The 14,251-nt window shown below is 45.9% G+C and overlaps 1 protein-coding gene across 1 annotated transcript in view; it reads right to left on the bottom strand.

The window, feature by feature from the left end:
* Nucleotides 1–14,251, bottom strand: part of LOC149459097 (uncharacterized) — an 82,679-nt gene that overhangs the window by 44,993 nt on the left and 23,435 nt on the right. The window lies entirely within an intron of this gene.

Raw genomic sequence — 14,251 nt, 5'->3', positions numbered from 1 at the left:
TGATGGTGGGCTCTGATGTGACAGGGGGCTTCTAATATGAAGGGGTGTTTTGTTGAGAAGAAGGGGGCTCTGATGTGGAGGCCTCTGATGGGAAAGGGGGGCTTTGATGAGAAAGGGGGGGGGGCTCTGTTGTGATGGGTCAGGGCTCTTCTCATGTGACGGAGGCTCTGATTTGAAGAAGAGGCTTCTGATGTGAAAGGTGGATTTTAACGTGATGGGGGGCTCAGATGTGAAGGAGGGGCCCATATGTTAAAGTGAAGACCTTGATGTCAAAGGGAGGCTTTGATGTGAAAGGGCTTCTGATGTAGAAGGGGGACTCTGATGTGATGGGGTAGTTCTGATGTGATGGGGTAGTTCTGATGTGATGGGGCCAGTTCTGATGTGATGGGGCAGTTCTGATGTGATGGGGGCAGTTCTGATGTGATGGGGGCAGGTCTGATGTGATGGGGGCAGTTCTGATGTGATGGGGGCAGTTCTGATGTGATGGGGGCAGTTCTGATGTGATGGGGTAGTTCTGATGTGATGGGGGCAGTTTTGATGTGATGGGGGCAGTTCTGATGTGATGGGGGTAGTTCTGATGTGATGGGGGCAGTTCTGATGTGATGGGGAAGTTCTGATGTGATGGGGGCAGTTTTGATGTGATGGAGGCAGTTCTGATGTGATGGGGGTAGTTCTGATGTGATGGGGGCAGTTCTGATGTGATGGGGTAGTTCTGATGTGATGGGAGCTTCCTACGTGAAGCTATTTCTTGAAGCATATTTATACATTAATTTAAATGTATCAAAATGTTTGTAAAATATACAGTGAGGCCCTCATACTGAAAGGATTGGAGCCCCCTGGTGTATAACAATGTAACACATGTGGCCTGCTTTGTATACTTAATACAACATCCATCTCTGCTGCCCCAACAGCCGGATTCTGGCCTTCATTACAGAGCAGCTGTACATTTGGCTTCTTCGGAGTGCAGGAGTCCCTATTTCAGACACTTTGATAAATGAGGCCAAGTTAATTTTCATATATTCTGGGTAGCCTAGGCGAGGCACAAAAACAATATATTGCTAGACAGTGCACTGACACACTGACCCAATTCACTTTCCATACTGCTGACAACATATAGTGGAAAACGTGACTCCGAGCCGGTATGCAAATTTATATTGTGTGAGCTGCTGGATAATATGCAGATTCATCAGCTTTGTGTGGCGGCACGGCGGCTCCAAGATGTCCTGAACATCATATCTGATGGAGCAGCATGAAATAAGTGCAGAATATTAGTCCTCTGCTTGTGGTAGGACTTAGGGAATATACAAACACCACAGGTGCCAGATCAATGGTGGAAATGTCCAAACGCGCTTTAACTGGTCAAGAAAAAAAAAGTTAAATACAGCATCAACGCGTTTCAGCAGCACTCCCTCCTTCATCAGGGGTAAAAAAATTTGAACTGTTACAAAAATGATAAGGCTTGGTCACATACACACAGTAGGAGCCTCTGCATGCAGCTATTCCTCACTAATGATGACCTGCTGAATAATGAGGATGAATGAAAGTCCCACTGGAGTCTCGGCTGCTGGCAGCATTCAGCAGACATTAGTGCTTTTCTCATACAAGACAAAGCAATTGGTGCACTTAAATTCCAGGCCTAACTGCAGCTTTTAAATTGTGAACCCAGAAGTGCTCAGTTCTGAGCATTTCCAGTTCCAGTTTCCGGTTTGATCAGCTGGAGTGGAGGGCAGTGTAGATATTAGGAGTCTAACAAACCTCTGATGTCTCCATTAAGAGGACATGTCACCTGCCAAAGCTACCACAGGGGGGCTTGTTATAAAGACAGCAATGAAGTTAAATGTCAAAAAAGTGTTTAAAATTAAAAATATAATAAAATAAATATATATAATTAACTATATATATAGAAATAAATAAAAAAATGTAAAGCATTCACATTGCCTTGTGTACAGACATACAAACATAAATGCACTCATTATTTCAGGTACTTATATAGTGCCATCAATTTACGCAGCGCTTTACATATATATTGTACATTCACATCAGTCCCTAACCCTCAAGGAGCGTACAATCTAAGGTCCCTAACTCACATTCATACATACACATACTAGGGACAATTTAGACAGGAACCAATCAACCTGCCAGCATTTGTTTGGAGTGTGGGAGGAAACCCATGCAGTCACAGGGAGAACATGCAAACTCCAGGCTGGTGATGCCATGGTTGGGATTAGAACCAACGACCCTAGTACTGCCAGGCGGAAGTGCTAACCATTTAACCACTGTGCTGCCCAATAATGTGAACATGTGTATGTAAATGATTGTTTCACACATGTGATATATCACCGCTCATGCAAGAGTCAAAGCAGTAATTCTAGGCCCCTCATTAAAGTGTTTGTAAACCCCTAATATGTCCAATGAAGTGACTGGCCTCAGATGATACACAGAGATGAAACAAATCCTCCTACAAAAGTTGTACCTGTTTATTCACAGTCTTCTCTTCTCTACAGCCCTTCAAAGCCCAGAATTTATAAAGCTTGTTTGAGCTGTCAGAAAACAGGAGCTGCATTTACACACTGCGGAGCACTGTGAGGAGAGCTCTGAGAGCTGATTGGAGCGAAGGGACACACCCCCTTCACACAGCACACAAGAACAGAGCCGAGGCTGTCGTTCACAAGCTGTGTGCTGGAGATCCCTTCCCTGTCACCATTTTCCTCTTGGTGTCAGGAAAACTTGTCAGAGAGGTTATTTATGCTGATAGCAGAGGAACGAAACAGCTGACAGAATTGATACTTTGAGCTCTTAACTGAGACAAGCACACACTATAGAGGGATATGCTTTTTCATATTTCATGTCTGAGGCTTACAACCACTTTAACCCTGAACTGACAAGCTGTAAAGGCATCAAAAGCATCACCTATGGATAATTTTAGGTATTGTAATTTTCCACCTTTCCATGGCTGCACACAGTTCTGTGGTTTGACACGTTTGGTATCTATTTAACTGACACTACCTCATCTTATCATTTGTGCAAAACACTGGGGGGGGGGGTGAAGTTGTGTTTCTGTGCACTAAAACCCAATTTAGTGTACTTTTCCATGAAAGTAAAGATTTGGTAAAATGTCGTGCAAATAATGAGCAACATATAAAATTGCCGATCATCTTTTTTTTTTAATTCTACAGGCCCTCTGCCTTCAGAAAATATAATGTATAATATAATATAGCATTGAGGGGGTCATTTTATAGCCTGAAAGCAATTGTTCAGGACAGGAATATAGGAGGTACCACAGCTGAGTTACTGCTGGTAGAGAAGCCTCTGCTTACACTCCTCTCTCCTCCTGTCAGCACATGTGCACTGCAGATGAACCTGATTGGCTCCCAGTGCTGGTCCTCTCTCCTCCAGTTGGAGTGCTGCTGTGCAGGGGATTACAGGAGGTTGATACCAAAAAATATTTAGGTACTAACAGCAGCTGCACTGAAATGTTTTTGAATGACTGCCTAGCAGTATTAATGTGTATTCTGCCGGGAGTCCAGCTTAGAATACATTGGCTTCCTGAATTCCTGAAGAGACAGGACAAGTAATTTAAAATCACCTCTGCTGCATTGCACAGTGTTGTAACAATGGGAGCATGCTTACAGAAGGAAAGGGTAGAGTGAGCACAGTGAGTCCATCACAGGGGCCTCCTTCATCTTCCACTCAGCAGGATTGGTGATCAAGGTGTAGAACTAAACCCCTTGCCACTCATGTAATACATATGTGCAGTGGCAAAGAGGGTGGGCACATATGCGTCTATGGACGGCCAAGGTTTTCGTGTGCCGTCCGTTTTTCACGTTGCGCATATGCGTCTATGGACGGCCAAGGTTTTTGTGTGCCGCCCATTTTTCACGTTGCGCATATGCGTCTATGGACGGCCAAGGTTTTTGTGTGCCGTCCATTTTCCACCTTGCGCATATGCGTCTATGGACGGCCAAGGTTTTTGTGTGCCGCCCATTTTTCACGTTGCGCATATGCGTCTATGGACGGCCAAGGTTTTTGTGTGCCTTCCATTTTTCACGTTGCACATATGCGTCTATGGACGGCCAAGGTTTTTGTGTGCCTTCCATTTTTCACGTTGCACATATGCGTCTATGGACCGCCAAGGTTTTTGTGTGCCTTCCATTTTTCACGTTGCACATATGCGTCTATGGACGGCCAAGGTTTTTGTGTGCCGTCCATTTTTCACGTCGCACATATCCGTCTATGGACGGCCAAGGTTTTTGTGTGCCGTCCATTTTTCACGTCGCACATATGCATCCATGGACGGCTGAGGTTTCTGTGCTGAGATCAAGCTCACTGTGTGCGCTAAGCACAGTGACTGAGCTGTCATAGACAGCTCACAGCCTCTAGTCATCGTCAGGACCTGGCGAGACAGGCTCCCAATCATGTGACCACTGTGACAGCCAATCACAGTAGTGATCGGGAAATCCTACCTGGCCTCAAATCGAATCAACCCATTTACCGGAAAGCCATTTAATGCCAACTGCATATGGAAGGATGTACACCTACTGTATGTGAAGTTCCAGCTGAGGTTATCAAATTTGCCTTTCCTGCCAAAGAGTTTCACTTCTCCTGCTGCACCTTTAGTAGTGCATGTTTATAGATGAGCTCTAAGCAAAGCAGATCATTTGGTATTCAAGTAGAAAATCCTGGTTTTAATAGTGAGCAGTCATTTCCTTGAATCAGCTGGGAGGGGAAATAATTTGACTTTCAATCCTCATGCACACGGGACGTTTTTACAGCTGCTGTTTTTGGCTTTTGACGTTTTTTTCTACAGCTAGTAAACCCCCCCCAGCATGTTATCCTCTGTGTCCATACACACATAGACTGGAATCAACGTTTTTTGACTGGGACTTTTTTTGGGTGGAAAAAAAAACAGGACTAGTGGGTTTTTAGACTTTTTTTTAGCTGTAAAAACGCTCTAACGCTGCACAACGTGGTAAAATGTGGTAAAACGTCGCAAACCGGTGTTTTTGGACATTTTTTAACCCAAAAAATTTTTTTTGGTAAACAAAATGCTAAAAAATGCAAACGTGGAAAAATGACGCAAAACGCAGCTAAACGCTAATGCAAAAACGCTAAAAAAAGCTGAAAAACTCACATTTTTAACGTGACTTTACACAGCTAATGTTACCAAGGTTATTAAAACGTCCCGTGTGCATGAGAGCTCAGTAGGGCTTCTGCTGTAGCTGAAAGACACATGCCAAGCTATGACCCAATGTTAAGTACAACAGATGATTTTTGTAATACTGACAGGAGTTCACCTTTAAGCACAATGAACAGTTTGCCCCTGGAGGGCTGCAGTGCTGCTTCACGCTCTCATCCTGAAAGTGGTCTTTTACTACAGATATGAGATCACCAGCGATGACCCCACTCACATTTCCTGAGATGAGTTGGCTCTGCCTGGAAATAAGATTACTGATGAGTAAACAGAAAAATCACTAATAATGATGTAATTTAACACTAAAAAAGGGCTTTGTAGGTTTAAGTAGTCTAAAGAAAGACACGCGGTAACATGGTGCAGGTAAAAAAACGACACTGGACGCAAACTATTACCGGCAAACATCTACAGCCATCATTGATTTGTATAGGCAGCTGTATGCAAACACCTGTGGTTGCAGAAATACACATTTTTTTACAGTGTATAGCCCTTTGCACACAAGCTCTTGGGGCCAATTCACACCGGTTTGTAGATCTGCGTTTTAGCGCAGCTGTAAAAACGCAGATCAATGGAAGGACATCTGAAAAACTCAAATTTCCAATGTGTCCTATTCACACCATAACCAGGGGTGTATTTACCACAAGGCAAACAAGGCATTTGCCTAGGGTGGCATTTTTCAAGGGGGGGCAGCACTTCCGCTCGGAAAAAGGGATGGAAGAAGGGATACACGTGGCATGGGGACCTGGTGGGTTCTGAGAGAGGCTGTGGGTTTCATGATGGTGTATGCACTACCCCAGGGGTGGACTGACAACTCATGGGGCCCCCGGGCAATAGGGGAGCATGGGGCCCCTGTGCCCTCACCCACACTCAAACCACACCCAAAAAAGCTTATGAAATATACCAGGGGCATCTCATGGGGCCCCTTACTGACCCCGGGCCCTCGGGCAGTGCCCAAGTGTCTGAATGGTCAGTCCGCCCCTGCACTACCCCATTCTTGTTCCCAGGGATATCGGGAACTGTGAAGGTGAGTGTCTTTCTCTGTCTCGCCTTGATGGACGGTGGCTGGTGTATGGGGGGCAGTGGTAGTGGAAGGCTCTCTCAGGAAGGGGGGGGGCAGGGGTGTTGTTGGTCATTGTCAGGCTATTTCTGCAGGGGAGGGACATTTTTGTGTTGCCTACAGCAGCAGAAAACCTAAATACACCACTGACCATAACGCTGCGTTGACCTGCGTTGCGTTAAAATGCAACATGTATGCATTTTAGAACAACACAACATATGTAAGCGGATGCATGCGGATGTCAACACAATGCACAGGATGTCTTGTGAAAATGCAGTACGCTTTAACGCATGTTAAACTGCATGTCAACGAACGTCAAAAATGTATGTCAATGGCTGTCAGTACGTGACTAAAATGGATGGAAATGTACACTCATTTTCTATCCAATGAAGAAAGGAAATACCGCTCAGGTAAAACAATCAACATCAAAACCAAAACAGGCGCAGACCCTGGCTCTCCATGCACACATGGAAAAGAAAAAGGGTTTGGCCGCATACCGTGGATTTGATGAAAAAAATTAATATAGTTTATTTATTTATTTCAGGTACTTCTATAGCGCCATCAATTTATGCAGTGCTTTACATATATATTGTACATTCACATCAGTCCCTAACCCTCAAGGGGCGTACAATCTAAAGTAAGATAGTTTATCGATCCATAAAAGGACACAAATAGCACCAGGACAATGCTAGCTGTTAACGCATTCCACGCGATCACATGCTTAGTCATGACCAATGCGCAGGATATCTTGTAAAAATGTAGTATGCTTTAACGCATGCTAAAAATGCATGTCAACGGATGTCAAAAATGGATGTCAATGGATGTCAGTGCGTGACTAAAATGGATGGAAATGTACATCCATTTTCTATACATTTTAGCACAAGTCAGTGTGAAATGGCCCTAACGGCGTTAAAATGCATGTCAACTGATGTCAAAGTGTACCTCAATGGATGTCAAAATGCATGTCAAGAAGCAGCAAAATATATGTCAGTGGACATCAGCGCATAACTAAAATGGATGGAAATGTACCTCGATTTTTCATCCATTTTAGCGGAAGTCAGTGTGAATTGAACCATATGAATGAGGGCTTAAAGCAGTTCTCCATCCTCCTGTAAAAAAGTTAAAAGTCAGCAGCTACAAAAACTGTAGCTGTTGACTTAAAAAAAAACAAAACAGCCCCTTCCCTGTCCCAGGATCCAGCGATGTGCTCACCCCAGCCGTTCTTTCCAGTGGTGTCCTGTCCCAGGTGCTGGTATCTTAACTGTGGGCACCCGGCTGTGACAGCTTGCTGCTTCAAAGCCAGGTGCTCACTGCGCATTGTGAATGGTCCGAAAGTCTTCTGGGACCAGAGGCGGACTGACCATTTGGAAACTCGGGCACTGCCCGAGGGCCCGGGGTCAGTAGGGGGCCCCATGAGATGCCCCTGGTACCTTTTTCATAGGCTTTTTTGAGTTTGGGCAAGGACACAGGGGCCCCATGATCCCCTATTGCCCGGGGGCCCCATGAGTTGTCAGTCCGCCCCTGTCTGGGACCTGTCAGTTGTCCCAGAAGACTGCGGGGAGGGAGGGGAACCTCTGCGTCCAGGGGCAGAATGATAACTCATGGGGCCCCCGGCGCAATAGGGGATCATGGGGCCCCTGTGTCCTTGCCCAAACTCAAAAAAGCCTATGAAAAAGGTACCAGGGGCATCAGTAGGAGGACTGACCCCGGGCCCTCGGGCAGTGCCTGAGTTTCCAAATGGTCAGTCTGCCCCTGTCTGCGTCTGATCACTTAGGAGGCCGGAGCAGAAGTGGGACCAGGTACCTGTCAAAATCGGATACCTGCTCCCCAAAAGCTCCCATTTCTTTACCAGGAGCAGGGGAGCAGGCCTACATCTCGGTTCACACTGCCACGACCTGGGATCCGACTTGTGAGGCCCCAAGTCGCATGACATGTGAAATCCCATGTTAGTCAAGGAGAGCTGTGTTAATTAGCTCTACTGAAGTCGCTCCGACTTTAGAAAAGGTTTCAGTACTACTTCAAGGCAACTGCTATCTGACTTGTGCCCATAGACTTTAATGGAAGTCACCTCCATGTCGGAATCCTCATTTATATTGATGTGATTTGGATCCGACATTACATGAAGATTACCCAGACATTCCCTGAAAGTTGCTTCAAAGTTGCTTCAAAGATTCGTCAGAGTCGCTTCAAAGTAGTACTCAAGTCGCCTGTTAAGTCGCACTGTAAGTTGCACAACTTTCACGTCACAGTAGTGTGAACCGAGACTAAAGCATAAATTCCCCATTTGGGTGGAGCTCTGCCTTAAGCGGATCTCCCAGGAGCGGTGACTGAAGGCTCAACTAGGGACTGGATGTACAAGGAGGAAAGCACCAAAAGCAGAATTCAAAAAGTCCAGGTTACATGTTATTTACACTCATATCATAAAAGGCCAATGTATCGTAAGGGTTCAATAGCCCCTCTTCATCAGGGTTTGGTGCTGTGAAATGAAGGATGTTCTTACCTGAGAAACCTGGAGGGATTCTAAAGGGCGATCACTATGATTGACCCCCAAAACGTGTTTGATTTTTATTATACGCAAGATTCTCAATAAAATCTAGACTTTATATCAGGGGTGGGAAATTAATTTTCCCAAGGGGCCACATGAGAAACTCGGATTGTTGTGGAAGGCTGATGTTAAAGCGGAGCTCCACCCAAAAGCCTTTGTCCACCGCTCCTCATTAAGGATTGGCACCTTTGGGGAGCGGGTACACGGATTTGATAGGTACCCGCTCCCACTTCCGCTGCAATCGCCTAGGTGATCGGAAGCGGAAGATTTCCTCCCCCCTCTCTCCCCGTAGTCTTCTGGGACACGGAACAGGTCCCAGAAGACTACTGGCCATTCACAAAGTGCAGCACTACTCGCACATGTGCAGTGGACACCCGGCTGTGAAGCCACAAGCTGTCACAGCCAGGTGCCTACACTGAAGATGCCGGCACCAGGGAGAGAAGGCGGCTGGTGAAACCAGCCGTGGTGAGGACACCGCTGGACCGAGGGACAGGTAAGTGGCTGTATTTTAAAAGTCAGCACCTACAGTTTTTTGTCACTTCCTGTGAGCTGAAAGGAAAGCACAAAGAACCTTATCTTCATTGTGTAGGGTGGTTTGTGGCAGGTGACGCACCGATGGAGTTACTGCTCAAGCGGGTGGCAGAGCGGGGAGTGAGGCAGCGAACAAGTCTCTCACTCATTTCTGTATTAACATCCAGAAATATACACAATGATTACTATTTACCTCTATCCTTGGGTACCCTGAAGAGGACCGAAATGTCCTCTGCACTGGGCTCCCAGGGACCATTCTGGAGGAGCATGTTTCTGATTATACACAGCGCTCGCCTGAGATTTGAGTAGCCATACTGGACCCAGAGAGGCCAAATATAATAATTGCTGGGTCATTTTGCATGCTGTGCAGTGTGAGGAGTGTCCACAGGGCCATGGATAAGGGGGTACCGCCAGTTCTCCTGTATGGGGCCCAGGCCAGCAGGGGGTCCAGATGTGGGCAGGGAGGGTGAGCAGAGGGTGTAACCGATCCCCTGTACGGCTCTCTCTGCAGCAGCTGAAAGTTGGCTTCTTCTCCTCTCCCTCTTGCTGGCTTTCAGCTGCTGCAGAGAGACCCATACAGGGGATTGGTTCCAGTAATCACCCTTCTGCCACACCTATCACCCTCCTTGTGCACCATACATTTCTCTCGACTGCCCAGAGCCCCCAGTGTGCCCCCATTCCCACAGTGCTGCCAGTTCCTCTCCTCTCCTTGCAGCTGCAAGCACGCAATATGATCCTTCAGGATGGAGAGTGAGGGAAGGGGCCAATGCATGTCACATTTACCAGCCCCTTTCTTTCCCGAATGAACACAATGAGTGATCAGTACTGTTTTGATTCATGACTGAAACATAATAAACTTTTTTTTTGGGGGGGGGGTGTACTGTCAGGGTGGCTGTATGGGGATCCGTGGTTTCTAACAGCAGCCTTGAGTGTCCAGACATGGACAAGTAATCATTAGTCAGGGAGAGCTAGGCCTAGAGCAGGGAAAGGATACCGTGGAACAGGGACAAGATCCGAAGATTCCTGTGCACCCCTGGAATATTCCTTGGATTCTGAGGAAGGACCCTATTGCCCAGCCTGCATTCGAATTGGTGCATCTCTGCTCTCTTCTTTTCCCATTGGACACCCATTGTAAGCTTGGAGGACCTGTCTAAGAAGCATTTCGCGAGCACACGGCCACATGCAAGTTCCACATATTTGAACTGCATTGTGCCAGGACTGTACAATTGCCTTATTGGGATTACCATCATTACTGTACTGGTTACTCTTCACTACGTTAGCCAGAAAATTCCTAGAAGACGTTGTCTCTCCTGGTCTCTTGAAATTATCCCACCCAGATAGCTGTGTCAAAAACTACTAGTCCCATCAATCCACTATGTAATAGAAATGAACAAAGACAGACCTGTTTCTAAATGTAAAATAATGCACCTAGGGAAGAAGATTCTCTTAAGAAAGTACACCATTGGGGGTACAGTGTTGGCCAGCACTTCAGAGGAAAACGACTTGGAGGTACTTATTTCAGATGACTGCAAAATGAGCAAACAGTGTGGCCAGGCAGTGGGGAAAGCAAATAGAATTCTAGGATGCATCACTAGAGGGGTGACCAGCAGGAGGTCCTGATTCCTCTATATAGATCTTTATATCACTAGAGGGGTCACCGGCAGGAGGAAGGAGGTCCTGATTCCTCTATATAGATCTTTATATCACTAGAGGGGTCACCGGCAGGAGGAAGGAGGTCCTGATTCCTCTATATAGATCTTTATATCATTAGAGGGGTCACTGGCAGGAGGAAGGAAGTCCTGATTCCTCTATATAGATCTTTATATCATTAGAGGGGTCACTGGCAGGAGGAAGGAGGTCCTGATTCCTCTATATAGATCTTTATATCACTAGAGGGGTCACCGGCAGGAGGAAGGAGGTCCTGATTCCTCTATATAGATCTTTATATCACTAGAGGGGTCACCGGCAGGAGGAAGGAGGTCCTGATTCCTCTATATAGATCTTTATATCATTAGAGGGGTCACTGGCAGGAGGAAGGAAGTCCTGATTCCTCTATATAGATCTTTATATCATTAGAGGGGTCACTGGCAGGAGGAAGGAGGTCCTGATTCCTCTATATAGATCTTTATATCACTAGAAGGGTCACCGGCAGGAGGAAGGAGGTCCTGAATCTTCTATATAGATCTTTATATCACTAGAGGGGTCACCGGCAGGAGGAGGGAGGTCCTGATTCCTCTATATATATCTTTTTATCACTAGAGGGGTCACCGGCAGGAGGAGGGAGGTCCTGATTCCCCTATATAGAGCTTTATATCACTAGAGGGGTCACCGGCAGGAGGAAGGAGGTCCTGATTCCTCTATATAGATCTTTATATCACTAGAGGGGTCACCGGCAGGAGGAAGGAGGCCCTGAATCCTCTATATAGATCTTTATATCATTAGAGGGGTCACCGGCAGGAGGAAGGAGGTCCTGATTCCCCTATATAGATCTTTATATCACTAGAGGGGTCACCATCAGGAAGAAGGAGGTCCTGAATCTTCTATATAGATCTTTATATCATTAGAGGGGTCACCGGCAGGAGGAAGGAGGTCCTGATTCCTCTATATAGATCTTTATATCACTAGAGGGGTCACCGGCAGGAAGAAGGAGGTCCTGAATCCTTTATATAGATCTTTATATCATTAGAGGGGTCACCATCAGGAGGAAGGAGGTCCTGAATCCTCTATATAGATCTTTATATCACTAGAGGGGTCACCATCAGGAGGAAGGAGGTCCTGATTCCTCTATATAGATCTTTATATCACTAGAGGGGTCACCGGCAGGAAGAAGGAGGTCCTGAATCCTTTATATAGATCTTTATATCATTAGAGGGGTCACCATCAGGAGGAAGGAGGTCCTGAATCCTCTATATAGATCTTTATATCACTAGAGGGGTCACCATCAGGAGGAAGGAGGTCCTGAATCCTCTATATAGATCTTTATATCACTAGAGGGGCCACCGGCAGGAGGAAGGAGGTCCTGAATCCTTTATATAGATCTTTATATCATTAGAGGGGTCACCGGCAGGAGGAAGGAGGTCCTGATTCCCCTATATAGATCTTTATATCACTAGAGGGGTCACCATCAGGAAGAAGGAGGTCCTGATTCCTCTATATAAATCTTTATATCACTAGATGGATCACCATCAGGAAGAAGGAGGTCCTGATTCCCCTATATAGATCTTTATATCACTAGAGGGGCCACCAGCAGGAGGAAGGAGGTCCTGATTCCTCTATATAGATCTTTATATCACTAGAACGGTCACCAGCAGGAGGAAGGAGGTCCCGATTCCTCTATATAGATCTTTATATCACTAGAGGGGTCACCGGCAGGAGGAGGGAGGTCCTGATTCCCCTATATTATTTTTATTATTATTATTACATCGAGTTTATACAGCGCCAAAGGGTTTGCTCAGCACTGTACAATAGAGGGGGGGGGGGGGACAATACATGAAACAGTACAGCAACAACAAACAGCACACGAGGGGTTAGAGGGCCCTATTCTTTTGAGCTTACAATCTAGGAGATTTTTATATCACTAGAGGTGTCACCATCAGGAGGAAGGAGGTCCTGATTCCTCTATATAGATCTTTATGTCACTAGAGGGGTCACCATCAGGAGGAAGGAGGTCCTGATTCCTATCTTTATATCACTAGATGGATCACCAGCAGGAGGAAGGAGGTCCTGATTCCTCTATATAGATCTTTATGTCACTAGAGGGTCACCATCAGGAGGAAGGAGGTCCTGATTCCTCTATATAGATATTTATATCACTAGAAGGGTCACCGGCAGGAGGAAGGAGGTCCTGATTCCTATCTTTATATCACTAGATGGATCACCAGCAGGAGGAAGGAGGTCCTGATTCCTCTATATAGATCTTTATGTCACTAGAGGGTCACCATCAGGAGGAAGGAGGTCCTGATTCCTCTATATAGATATTTATATCACTAGAAGGGTCACCGGCAGGAGGAAGGAGGTCCTGATTCCTATCTTTATATCACTAGAGGGGTCATCAGCAGGAGGAGGGAGGTCCTGATTCCCCTATATTATTTTTATTATTATTATTACATCGAGTTTATACAGCGCCAAAGGGTTTGCTCAGCACTGTACAATAGAGGGGGGGGGGGACAATACATGAAACAGTACAGCAACAACAAACAGCACACGAGGGGTTAGAGGGCCCTATTCTTTTGAGCTTACAATCTAGGAGATTTTTATATCACTAGAGGTGTCACCATCAGGAGGAAGGAGGTCCTGATTCCTCTATATAGATCTTTATGTCACTAGAGGGGTCACCATCAGGAGGAAGGAGGTCCTGATTCCTATCTTTATATCACTAGATGGATCACCAGCAGGAGGAAGGAGGTCCTGATTCCTCTATATAGATCTTTATGTCACTAGAGGGTCACCATCAGGAGGAAGGAGGTCCTGATTCCTCTATATAGATATTTATATCACTAGAAGGGTCACCGGCAGGAGGAAGGAGGTCCTGATTCCTATCTTTATATCACTAGATGGATCACCAGCAGGAGGAAGGAGGTCCTGATTCCTCTATATAGATCTTTATGTCACTAGAGGGTCACCATCAGGAGGAAGGAGGTCCTGATTCCTCTATATAGATATTTATATCACTAGAAGGGTCACCGGCAGGAGGAAGGAGGTCCTGATTCCTATCTTTATATCACTAGAGGGGTCACCAGCAGGAGGAAGGAGGTCCTGACTCCCCTATATAGATCTTTAGTTAGACCTCATTTAGAATACTGTGCTTAGTTCTGGAGACCTCACTTACAAAAAGATATTGATAAGACAGAACGAATCCAGAGACGGGTTACAAAAATTGTGAAAGGTCTGGGGGGATAAAATAAATCAAGAGCGACTTCAGGAACGT

Source organism: Staurois parvus, unplaced genomic scaffold (genome assembly GCF_062004578.1).
Source record: "Staurois parvus isolate SC_StPar_1 unplaced genomic scaffold, SC_StPar_1.0 ptg000274l, whole genome shotgun sequence".
NCBI classification, from domain to species: domain Eukaryota; kingdom Metazoa; phylum Chordata; class Amphibia; order Anura; family Ranidae; genus Staurois; species Staurois parvus.
This window is presented reverse-complemented; position numbering and strand designations above follow the sequence as displayed.